A 13,378-nucleotide genomic window follows, 5' to 3' on the forward strand; every position below is an offset into this window, starting at 1 on the left:
TACAATTATAACATTTAAAAGATGTTTGGACAGGTACATAGATAGGGAAAGGTTTAGAGGGATATGGGCCAAATGCAGGCAAATGGGATGCATTCAGTTTGGGAAACCTGGTTGGCATAGAGGAGTTTGGCTGAAGGATCTGTTTCATAGAATAGAATCATAGAATCACCGCCGTGCAGAAGGAGGCCATTTGGCCCATTGAGTCTGCACTGATAACAATCCCACCCAGGCTGTATCCCTGTAACTCAACGTATTTATCCTGCTAATTCCCCTGACCCTAAAGGTCAATTTAGCCTAGCTAATCAACCTAACCCGCACATCTTTGGAGTGTGGCAGGAAACGGCGGCACGGTAGCACAGTGGTTAGCACTGCTGCTTCACAGCTCCAGGGTCCTGGGTTCGATTCCTGGCTTGGGTCACTGTCTGTGTGGAGTTTGCACATTCTCCTCGTGTCTGCGTGGGTTTCCTCCGGGTGCTCCGGTTTCCTCCCACAGTCCAAAGATGTGCGGGTTAGGTTGATTGGCCAGGTTAAAAATTGCCCCTTAGAGTCCTGGGATGTGGCGGTTAGAGGGATTAGCGGGCAAATATGTGGGGATAGGGCCTGGGTGGGATTGTGGTCGGTGCAGACTCGATAGGCCAAATGGCCTCCTTCTGCACTGTAGGGTTTCTATGAAACCCATGCAGACACTGGGTGGGAGAATGTGCAAACTCCAGACAGACAGTCACCCGCGGCCAGATTTGAACCCAGGTCCCCATGGCACTATGAGGTAGCAGTGTTAACCACTATGCCACCGTGCTGTATATCTCTGTGACTCTCTGAAGGCCAATCAGAACTGAATTATAGAGAGGCTCCAATCATCTTTTATCAATCGGATAGATTTTTGTTCCAGTCAGTTCCTCACTAGGGGATAGAGGGAGGAGGTGGCGCAGTGGTATTGTGGCTGGACAAGTAATCTAGAGACTCAGGGTAATGTTTTGGGGAGCCTGGTTCGAATCCAAATCCAAAATTTGAGTTCAATAAAAAAAAGTCTGAAATGCAGAATCTACTGATGACTGTGAAACCATTATCGATTGTCGGAAAACCAATCTGGTTCACTAATGTTCTTTAGGGAAGGAAATCTGCTATCCTTACCCGGTCTGGCCTACATGTGACTCCAGAGCCACGGCAATGTGGAGTTTGCACATTTCCCCCCTCTGGGTGCTCCAGTTTTCTGCCTCGCTCCAATGATGTGCAGGTTGGGTTGATTGGCCATGCTAAATTGCCCCTTACGTGTCCTGGGATGTGTAGGTTAGAGGGATTAGCAGGGTAAATGTGTGGGGTTGTGGGGATAGGTCCTGGGATAAGAACATAAGAACATAAGAAATAGGAGCAGGAGTCGGCCATCTAGCCCCTCGAGCCTGCCCCGCCATTCAATAAGATCATGGCTGATCTGACGTGGATCAGTACCACTTACCCGCCTGATCCCCATAACCCTTAATTCCCTTACCGCTCAGGAATCCATCCATCCGCGCTTTAAACATATTCAGCGAGGTAGCCTCCACCACCTCAGTGGGCAGAGAATTCCAGAGATTCACCACCCTCTGGGAGAAGAAGTTCCTCCTCAACTCTGTCTTAAACCGACCCCCCTTTATTTTGAGGCTGTGTCCTCTAGTTTTAACTTCCTTACTAAGTGGAAAGAATCTCTCCGCCTCCACCCTATCCAGCCCCCGCATTATCTTATAAGTCTCCATAAGATCCCCCCTCATCCTTCTAAACTCCAACGAGTACAAACCCAATCTCCTCAGCCTCTCCTCATAATCCAAACCTCTTGGGATGGGATTGTTGTCGGTGCAGACTCGATGGGCTGAATGGCCTCCTTCTGCACTGTAGGGTTTCTATGTTTATTTTTCTGTCCTGTTGCCTTAAGAGACATATAGAGATGCATCCCAAGCTCCCTCTGGTCCTCTGTACTTCCGAGCATCCTTCCGTTCATTGTGTATTTCCTTAATCCTTCCAGAATGCATCACGTTTCCAGATTAAATTCCATTTGCCGCTGTTCTGTCCATCTGACTGCCCTCACTATTTATCACACCACCAATTTTTGTGTCATCTATGAACTCGCTCATCCTGTCTCCCACATCTGGATCATTAATGTACACTACAAATAGCGAGGAACCCAGTGCCTATCCCTGCGGAACACCACTGGATGTGGAGATGCCGGCGTTGGACTGGGGTAAACACAGTAAGAAGTTTAACAACACCAGGTTAAAGTCCAACAGGGTTATTTGGTAGCAAAAGCCACACAAGCTTTCGGAGCTCTAAGCCCCTTCTTCAGGTGAGTGGGAATTCTGTTCACAAACAGAGCTTATAAAGACACAGACTCAATTTACATGAATAATGGTTGGAATGCGAATACTTACAACTAATCAAGTCTTTAAGAAACAAAACAATGTGAGTGGAGAGAGCATCAAGACAGGCTAAAAAGATGTGTATTGTCTCCAGACAAGACAGCCAGTGAAACTCTGCAGGTCCACGCAACTGTGGGAGTTACAAATAGTGTGACATGAACCCAATATCCCGGTTGAGGCCGTCCTCGTGTGTGCGGAACTTGGCTATCAGTTTCTGCTCAGTGACTCTGCGCTGTCGTGTGTCGCGAAGGCCGCCTTGGAGAATGCTTACCCGAATATCAGAGGCCGAATGCCCGTGACCGCTGAAGTGCTCCCCAACAGGAAGAGAACAGTCTTGCCTGGTGATTGTCGAGCGGTGTTCATTCATCAGGCTTCCAGTTACAGAATCGACCTTCGATTCTCAGCCTCTGCCCAGTGGTACTTGTCCCTTTAAGGGAGACAGACAGATAACGGGTGAACTGCCCTGAGGGGAGTAACTGGGACTCGGGACGGGGGAAATCACCCCAGGATGTCGAGCCCTCTGAGGCAGGAGACAGGCAGGAAGGTGGCTGCAGCCACGCAAATGCTGGACAATTCGAGTTAAGATATATCTATTGTACTCGCACAGCAAGTTCGTTCATCTCATCGACTGCAGGAGCAGACACGAGAGGCACAATGGCCTCTTAATTCTCCTATTTTTTAGGTTCTGGGCGGGACGTTCAAGGCCGCAGCACCCAGCTTCTCAGGAATACTGCCCAACACATTCCATCTCAATCATTTCTCTCTCTCTCTGGGACTCTCACTCCATTGCTATCCTCCCCACTCTCTGTTTCTCTCTCTTCTCATCTGTCTGTCTTTCTCTCCCTCTGTGGCACTCACTCCATTGCTATCCAACCTCTGTTATTTTTCTCTCCATCTTTCTCTGTCTCTCTCTCTTTCTGTCTGTCTGTTTCTCTCTCTCTCCCCATCTCTCTCCCTGTCTCTCTCCATCTCCCCCTTTCTCCATCCCTCTGCCTGTCTCACTCTCTCTCCATCTCATTCTCTCTGTCTCTCTCTTCCCCACCGCTGCCCCCCCCCATCTCTCTCCCTCTCTCTGTGGCACCCACTCCATTGCTATACTCCACTCTGTCAGTTGTTATCTCTACATCTCTATCCTCTCTCTCTCTCCATCTTCCTATCTCTCTACATCTCTATCCTCTCTCCCTATCTCTCTCTCTCGGTCTCTCTCCATCTCCTTTTCTCGAGGTCTCTGTCTGTCTCTCCATCTCTCTTTCTATGTCTGTGTCCGTCTCTCTCTCTCTCTCCACCCCACACAAGAAAAAACTAACAGTTATAATCATATATGATGAAGAAAAAGGCCCAGGAGGCAAGAAGACAACAAGCCACAGAATAAAGGCAAGGCATCATGGGGAGCAACAAGAGTTGGACGTGAGTCGAAAGAAAGGTGGCAGAGCACAAAGAAAAGGGGACATGTCCTCTCTCTGTCCGACACCAAAAATCTCTCTCTCTCTCCATTGCTCTGTCTTTCACTCTGTCTCTCTCTCTCTCTCTGGCACTCACTCCACTTCTATACTGCTCTCTGTCTCTCTCCATCTCTATCCTCTCTCTCCATCTCTCTTTCTCTCGGTCTCTGTCGCTCTCACTCTCTCTGCCTCTCTCTGTCCCCATTTCTCTTTCTGTGGCACTCACTCCATTGCTATACTCCCGCCTATCTGCTATTCTCTCTCCATCTTTCTGCTATTCTCTCTCTCTCCTTCTCTCTGTTATGCTGGATGGCAGAGAATTGAAAAGTAGAAGCAGAATCTTTGGAAATTTTTAAGGCATATTTCGATAGATTCTTCATTAACAAGGGGATTGTAAGAGTATGGGGTTGGGGGGGGTGGGGAGGGAGGTTGGCAGGAATGTGGGGTTGAGGTTCCAATCACCTCAGCTAAGATCTGATTGAATGGCGGAGCAGGCTCGAGGGGCCGAGTGGCCTCCTTCTGCTCCTAATGTCTCCAGACACAGGAATCTCTCTCACTCTGGGCAGCACGGTAGCACAGTGGTTAGCACTGCTGCTTCACAGCTCCAGGGTCCCGGGTTCGATTCCCGGCTCGGGTCACTGTCTGTGTGGAGTTTGCACATTCTCCTCGTGTCTGCGTGGGTTTCCTCCGGGTACTCCGGTTTCCTCCCACAGTCCAAAGATGTGCGGGTTAGGTTGATTGGCCAGGTTAAAAATTGCCCCTTAGAGTCCTGTGATGCGTAGATTAGAGGGATTAGCGGGTAAATATGTGGGGGTAGGGCCTGGGTGGGATTGTGGTCGGTGCAGACTCGATGGGCCGAATGGCTGCATGGCACTGTAGGGTTTCTATGATTTCTAATTGTCTTCTCTGACCCCCACTGCTGAGTTTGAAGGGAGGTTTGGGACGGGAGACAGATTCTGCTCCCCCCAGCCCCAAGCCCCCACCAGCTCTGCCAAGTCAACAGATCCGAAATTGGCCTCATTCCCAGCCTTCCTGGAAGCTGAACATTCCCAAAATGCCCCAATAGTGAGTGAAAGGCAATTTGAATAATGATTGATGCAAATGCAGCTTCCCGTGCCCACCCCAGTCTCCATTACCCCCCCCGCCCCACATGCTGACACTTCCCCTTTAAGTGAAGCGGGGGTGACACTGCCCCTTTAATGGGGTTGACAATGTCCTTTTAAGGGGAGTGGCATTGCCCCTTTAAGCTGAAGAGCGACACTGCCCCTTTAAGCAGTGGGGTGATGACACTGACCCTTTAAGAGGGTGTTACACTGCCCCTTTTAGCAGTGGGAGGCTGACATTGGCCCTTTAAGCAGTGGGGGAGGGGGTGACACTTCCCCTTTAAGCATGGGGTGGTGACACTGCCCTTTAAGTGGGGGGGGGGAGGGTGACACTGCCCCTTTAAGGAGTGGGGAGGTGACACTGTCCCTTTTAGTGGGGGGGATGACACTGCCCCTTTTTGATTTAATTTATTATTGCCACATATTAGTATACAGTGAAAAGTATTATATCTTGCACGCTATACAGACAAAGCAGCCATTCATAGAGAAGGAAACGAGTGCAGAAAATCAAGTTGGAGAGGAATTTGAGCACACAGTCATAGTGGGCACAGAGAATAGTAGGGGGCACAGAACACAGCCTTGTGGGGCATCGCTGTGGTGAATGATCATGGAGGGGGTATTACTGCCTATGATACTGTCCCTTTAAACAGTGCGGGGGGGGGGGGGGGGGGTTGACACTGTCTCTTTAAGCAGTGGAGGAGCCACATTGCCCTTTTAAGCAGTGGGGGGGGGGGGGGGGGGGGGGTAAAACTGCCCCTTTAAGCAGTGGGGAGTGGCACGGCCCCTTTAGGCAATGGGGGAGTAACACTGCCATTTTAGGCAGTGGGGGAGTGACACTGCCCCTTTAGGCGGGGGGGTGACACTGTTCTTTTAAGCAGTGGGGGGGGGGGGTGACCCTGCCCCTTTACGCAGTGGGGAGAGTGACACTGCCCCTTTACGCAGTGGGGAGGGGGTGACCCTGCCCCTGCCCCTTTAAGCAGGTGGGGGAGTGACACTGCCCCTTTAATCAGTGGGGGAGTGACCCTACCCCTTTAAGCAGTGGGGGGAGTGACCCTGCCCCTTTAAGCAGTGGGGGGAGTGACCCTGCCCCTTTAAGCAGTGGGGGGAGTGACCCTGCCCCTTTAAGCAGTGGGGGGAGTGACCCTGCCCCTTTAAGCAGTGGGGGGAGTGACCCTGCCCCTTTAAGCAGTGGGGGAGTGACCCTGCCCCTTTAAGCAGTGGGGGGAGTGACCTGCCCCTTTAAGCAGTGGGGGGGGGGTGACACTGCCCCTTTAATCAGTGGGGTAGTGACCCTGCCCCTTTAAGCAGTGGGGGGAGTGACCTTGCCCCTTTAAGCAGTGGGGGGAGTGACCCTGCCCCTTTAAGCAGTGGGGGGTGTGACATTTCTCTTTTGATCCATCGTCCTGCTTTACCGACTGGCGGCGCCCCGGAGGCGGTCCCGCGCTCCCATTGTTCGGCAGCCCGGTTGCCATGGCGCCGATTGTCAGGGCCGGCGCGCAGGCGGATGGGGAGTGCGCAGGCGCAGCGGAGGGAGGGGAGGGGAGGGCGCAGGCGCGGGGGCGAGGCCCATTGTTGGAGCCGCCGGAGGAGGATGTCGTCGGGCGCGAGTGGTCTGGCCGCCGACAGCGGGACCTCAGCCAGGTCCAGCCGAGCAGGTAGGACACCAGGCTCAGCGCCTCCTGCTCACAGAGTCCCCCCCCTCCTCCCCTGCATTCCTTTATCGGCAGCAGCAGCGCTGGCTCCTGAGTGGCTCGGTGCGGACTCGGGGAAATGGCGGCGGACAGTGTCGGGGGGGCGGGGGGGAGATGGAGGGAACTCCGACCGCCATCTTGCAATTGGACGGAGCCGGAGCTGCACGGATCATGCGCAGCCGCCATCTTACTGCAGGAGCCCGACTCCGGGCTGTGTCCGATGACGTCACAGCCCTTAACTTAGAATCCCTACAGTGCAGAAAGAGGCCATTGGGCCCATCGGGTCTGCACCGACCACAATCCCACCCAGGCTCTACCCCCATATCCCTACACATTTACCCGCTAATCCCTCTAACCTACACATCTCAGGACACTAAGGGGCATGGCCTAACCCGCACATCTTTGGACTGTGGGAGGAAACCGGAGCACCCGGAGGAAACCCACGCAGACACGAAGAGAATGTGCAAACTCCACACAGACAGTGACCCGAGCCGGGAATCGAACCCGGGTCCCTGGCGCTGTGAGGCAGCAGTGCTAACCACTGCGCTACCGTGCCGCCCTTATTGACCAATCACAACGGAGTCTGAGGCGTGACATTGCAATCAACGTCATAGTCTGCCTGCCCTCTTTTTAGGTCAAACCAAATAAACAAACTCAGATTAAGTCGGGACAAAGTAAAAGGGGCAGCTCCCCAAAAAGGAGGGGGAACAGCCCGAACAGAAATCAAAGTACAAAGGAAACTTAAAACCATCAAATTAAAATGTGATTGCCAGGGTCGATAACGCACCCCAACCCCTGCGGTGCCCAGCGGGCACGGAAGGCGTCAACCGTGCCCGTGGACTCCGCATGCTCCCTCTCCAGGGACACCCGGCCGCGAACGTAGCCGCGGTAGAGGGGAAGACAGTCAGGATGGACGACCCCCTCGATCGCCCGCTGCCTGGACCGATAAATGGCGCGTTTCGCCAGGAGCAGGTTCACGAGGAGGTCGCCATCCCGACCCTCTCCTCTCCGCACCGGGTGTCCGTAGATCAGGAGTGTGGGACTGAAGTGCAAACAAAACATCAATAAAAGGTTCTTTAGGAAAACATAAAGGGAGTGCAGCCTAAGACACAAAACATAGACGTGGTCCACGGACTCCACAAGGCCACAGAAAGGGCAGTCTTCGGAGCCCGTGAACCAGTGAATCCTACAGTTGTGCGGCACTGCTGCATGCATCACCCTCCACCCCAGGTCCCCGGCGTAATTGGGGGAGATCCCTCCATAGAGGGACCTCCAGCGGGGACCTCCGCCGCCCGGTGGCAACAAGGCCCGCCAAGGTGTATCCGGGCGACAGGCGAGGAGGCGGTCGTGGAAGGTGTGCAGCAGCAGCCCGTACAGGAAACGCCTCCGCGCGGTAGAAAAAGGCACGGAGGACATTTCCGCGAGGCGGCTCAGGCTGTGGGGCACCTCACCCAGGGAGGGGGGTTGAGGCTTTGGGCCAATGTGGAATTCTGTCCGAACAGGGGAACGCTCGGCCGGGATCCCACCGCACGCCTGCGCCGCCTCGAGTCATAGTCTGCCTGCTGACGTCACAAGATCCGCCTCCTCCTCTGGCTGACCAATCAGAGTTTGCTCTGTTCCATGACATCACAATCCTAATTGACCAATCACAGTTTAGGCTTCCCGATGATGTCACGGGCCTTCTTGACGGTTTGCAGTGGGGCTGCAGCATCACCGCCCCCCTCAATGACCAATCACAGCTAACATCACAAACCTCCCCCTATTGACCAATCACTGCTTGGTCTGCTGCACTGACCCATCACACGTGGGCCTACCCACATCACCCTTGACCAATCAAGGGTGGGCCTACTGCATGAGGTCACAATGTCTTACCCCCTCCCTATCACCCAATTACAGGTGACCCCTGACCCCACAGGGTGCTCTGCTCAGAGAGAGGGTGGTGAGCGTGTCCTCTCCCCCCCCCCCCAAAATCACCACCCCGTCTCTGAGCATGACCCCCTCCCGATCACCACCCTGTCCCTGAGCATGTCCTCCTCCCGATCACCACCCTGTCCCTGAGCATGTGGTCCTCCCGATCACCACCCCGTCCCTGAGTGTGTCCTCCTCCCGATCACCACCCCGTCCCTGAGCATGTTCCCCTCCCGATCACCACCCTGTCCCTGAGTGTGTCCTCCTCCCGATCACCACCCTGTCCCTGAGCATGTGGTCCTCCCGATCACCACCCTGTCCCTGAGTGTGTCCTCCTCCCGATCACCACCCTGTCCCTGAGTGTGTCCTCATCCCGATCACCACCCTGTCCCTGAGTGTGTCCTCCTCCCGATCACCACCCTGTCCCTGAGCATGTCCTCCTCCCGATCACCACCCTGTCCCTGAGCATGTGGTCCTCCCGATCACCACCCTGTCCCTGAGTGTGTCCTCCTCCCGATCACCACCCTGTCCCTGAGTGTGTCCTCATCCCGATCACCACCCTGTCCCTGAGTGTGTCCTCCTCCCGATCACCACCCTGTCCCTGAGTGTGTCCACCTCCCGATCACCACCCTGTCCCTGAGTGTGTCCTCCTCCCGATCACCACCCTGTCTCTGAGTGTGTCCTCCTCCCGATCACCACCCTGTCCCTGAGCATGTCCTCCTCCCGATCACCACCCTGTCCCTGAGCATGTCCTCCTCCCGATCACCACCCTGTCCCTGAGTGTGTCCTCCTCCCGATCACCACCCTGTCCCTGAGTGTGTCCTCCTCCCGATCACCACCCTGTCCCTGAGCATGTCCTCCTCCCGATCACCACCCTGTCCCTGAGCATGTGGTCCTCCCGATCACCACCCTGTCCCTGAGCATGTTCCCCTCCCGATCACCACCCTGTCCCTGAGTGTGTCCTCCTCCCGATCACCACCCTGTCACTGAGTGTGTCCTCCCGATCACCACCCTGTCCCTGAGTGTGTCCTCCTCCCGATCACCACCCTGTCCCTGAGTGTGTCCTCCTCCCGATCACCACCCTGTCCCTGAGCATGTCCTCCTCCCGATCACCACCCTGTCCCTGAGTGTGTCCTCCTCCCGATCACCACCCTGTCCCTGAGTGTGTCCTCCTCCCGATCACCACCCTGTCCCTGAGCATGTTCCCCTCCCGATCACCACCCTGTCCCTGAGTGTGTCCTCCTCCCGATCACCACCCTGTCCCTGAGTGTGTCCTCCTCCCGATCACCACCCTGTCCCTGAGTGTGTCCTCCTCCCGATCACCACCCTGTCCCTGAGCATGTCCTCCTCCCGATCACCACCCTGTCCCTGAGTGTGTCCTCCTCCCGATCACCACCCTGTCCCTGAGCATGTTCCCCTCCCGATCACCACCCTGTCCCTGAGCATGTCCTCCTCCCGATCACCACCCTGTCCCTGAGTGTGTCCTCCTCCCGATCACCACCCTGTCCCTGAGTGTGTCCTCCTCCCGATCACCACCCTGTCCCTGAGCATGTCCTCCTCCCGATCACCACCCTGTCCCTGAGTGTGTCCTCCTCCCGATCACCACCCTGTCCCTGAGCATGTTCCCCTCCCGATCACCACCCTGTCCCTGAGCATGTCCTCCTCCCGATCACCACCCTGTCCCTGAGCATGTTCCCCTCCCGATCACCACCCTGTCCCTGAGCATGTCCTCCTCCCGATCACCACCCTGTCCCTGACCATGTTCCCCTCTCGATCACCACCCTGTCCCTGAGTGTGTCCTCCTCCCGATCACCACCCTGTCCCTGAGTGTGTCCTCCTCCTGATCACCACCCCGTCCCTGAGCATGTTCCCCTCCCGATCACCACCCTGTCCCTGAGCATGTCCTCCTCCCGATCACCACCCTGTCCCTGAGTGTGTCCTTCTCCCGATCACCACCCTGTCCCTGAGCATGTCCTCCTCCCGATCACCACCCCGTCCCTGAGCATGTCCTCCTCCCGATCACCACCCTGTCCCTGAGTGTGTCCTCCTCCCGATCACCACCCTGTCCCTGAGCATGTCCTCCTCCCGATCACCACCCTGTCCCTGAGTGTGTCCTCCTCCCGCTCACCACCCTGTCCCTGAGTGTGTCCTCCTCCTGATCACCACCCTGTCCCTGAGCATGTCCTCCTCCCGATCACCACCCCGTCCCTGAGCATGTCCTCCTCCCGATCACCACCCTGTCCCTGAGTGTGTCCTCCTCCCGATCACCACCCTGTCCCTGAGTGTGTCCTCCTCCCGATCACCACCCTGTCCCTGAGTGTGTCCTCCTCCCGCTCACCACCCTGTCCCTGAGTGTGTCCTCCTCCTGATCACCACCCTGTCCCTGAGTGTGTCCTTCTCCCGATCACCACCCTGTCCCTGAGTGTGTCCTCCTCCCGATCACCACCCTGTCTCTGAGCATGTCCTCCTCCCGATCACCACCCTGTCCCTGAGCATGTTCCCCTCCCGATCACCACCCTGTCCCTGAGCATGTTCCCCTCCCGATCACCACCCTGTCCCTGAGTGTGTCCTCCTCCCGATCACCACCCTGTCTCTGAGCATGTTCCCCTCCCGATCTCCAGCCTGTTCCTGATTGGTTGGCAAAGTTTTTAGTCATCTGGACTGACACAAGAATACTAAATTTCAAAGCGAGCAACAGTTTATGCTATGTGAGGATAGGATGTTGATCCATTATTCGTTGGCTCATTGTCGTTACCGTGTTGTTGGGGTGATGGAACTGCTCCCCCCCCCCCCCCCCTTACCCCCAGCTGATGGGTTATCCACTGCTGCCTACTGCGAACCTTCCTACCCTGGCCAAGAAACACGAAATAGGGTGGCACAGTTGTCAGCACTGCTGCCTCACAGTGTAAGGGACACGGGTTCGATTCCCAGCTTGGGTCACTGTCTGTGCGGAGTCTGCACGTTCTCTCCGTGTCTGCGTGGGTTTCCTCTGGGTGATTCAGTTCCTCCCACAGTCCGAAAGACATACTGGTTGGGTGCATTGGCCATGTTAAATTCTCCCTCAGTGTACCCGAACAGGTGCCGGAGTGTGGCGACTTGGGGATTTTCACAGTAACTTCATTGCAGTGTTAATATAGGCCTAGTTGTGACACTAATAACCAAATAAATTCAGACAGCTCAGAGTGAACGAGTTCCTGCAAAGTAAAAGAGTGGCACAGCCACGTCTCGAGCGCCCTGGCTGTCAAGCAACGTAACGGGGAAGGTGAAATGGAAATGGAAAACAGGACTCGATATTGCAGGAAGTCCAGAGGAGTAGAGGGGTGAAATCAAAAAGGAAAGAGGATAACAAAGGAAACAGTAGCGTTAAGACCCAGGTCAGAAACTCCAAGGTGTTTTATGAAGGTAGCCTAGATCAAGGTTTTACATTTGAATTTGGTACGGAGATCAGTTCTGGGACCTTTGTTGTTCGCAGTATATACAAATGATTTGGAAGAAAATGTAGCTGGTCTGATTAGTAAGTTCGCAGACGACACAAAAATTGGTGGAGTTTGCAGATTGTGAAGACGATTATCAGAGGATACAGCAAGATATAGACCGGTTGGAGACTTGGGTGGAGAAATAGCAAATGGAGTTTAATCTGGGCAAGTGTGAGATTTTGGAAGGTCCAATACATGTAGGAATTATACAGTAAATGGTAGAACCCTTTGGTGTATTGACAGGCAGAGAGATTTGGGCGTACATGTCCATTGATCACTGAAAATGGCAACGCGGGTGGATAATGTGATCAAGAAAGCATACGGCATGCTTGCTTTCATCGGTCGGGGCAATGAGTATAAATGTTGCAGCTATACAGAACCTTAGTTAAGCCTCATTTAGAATATTGTGTACAATTCTGGTCGCCATACTACCAGAAGGATGTGGATGCTTTGAAGAGGGTACAGAAGAGATTTACCAGGATGTTGCCTGGTCTGGAGGGTATTGGCTATAAGAAGAGGTTGGATAAACTCGGTTTGTTCTCATTGGAACGACGATGGTTGAGTCAGGGCAGGACTTAGTCAGTTAATGGTAGGGCGTTGGGGAGAGAACAAAGAGATCTAGGGGTACATGTTCGTAGCTCCTTGAGAGTGGAGTCACAGGTGGACAGAGTGGTGAAGAAGGCATTCAGCATGCTTGGTTTCATCGGTCAGAACATTGAATAAAGAAGTTGGGATGTCTTGTTGAAGTTGTACAAGACATTGGTAAGGCCGCACTTAGAATACTGTGTGGAATTCTGGTCACCCTAATATAGAAAGAATATTATTAAACGAGAAAGAGTGCAGAAAATATTTACTAGGATGCCACTGGGACTTGATGGATTGAGTTATAAGGAGAGGCTGGATAGACTGGGACTTTTTTCTCTGGAGCGCAGGAGGCTGAGGGGTGATCTTATAGAGGTCTATAAAATAATGAGGGGCATAGACAAGGTAGATAGTCAATATCTTTTCCCAAAGGTAGGGGAGTCTAAAACTAGAGGGCATAGGTTTAAGGTGAGAGGGAAGAGATGTAAAAGTGTCCTGAGGGGCAATTTTTTCACACAGAGGGTGGTGAGTGTCTGGAACAAGCTGCCAGAGGTAGTAGTAGAGGCGGGTACAATTTTATCTTTTAAAAAGCATTTAGATAGTTACATGGGTACGATGGGTATAGAGGGATATGGGCCAAATGCGGGCAATTGGGATTAGCTTAAGGGTTTTTTAAAAAAAAATGGGCGGCATGGACAAGTTGGGCCGAAGGGCCTGTTTCCATGCTGTAAACCTCTCTGACTCTAAGTTGAGGACCTGATAGAAGTCAACAAGATTATGGGTGGCATG

Source organism: Mustelus asterias, chromosome 30, assembly GCF_964213995.1.
Source record: "Mustelus asterias chromosome 30, sMusAst1.hap1.1, whole genome shotgun sequence".
NCBI lineage: Eukaryota > Metazoa > Chordata > Chondrichthyes > Carcharhiniformes > Triakidae > Mustelus > Mustelus asterias.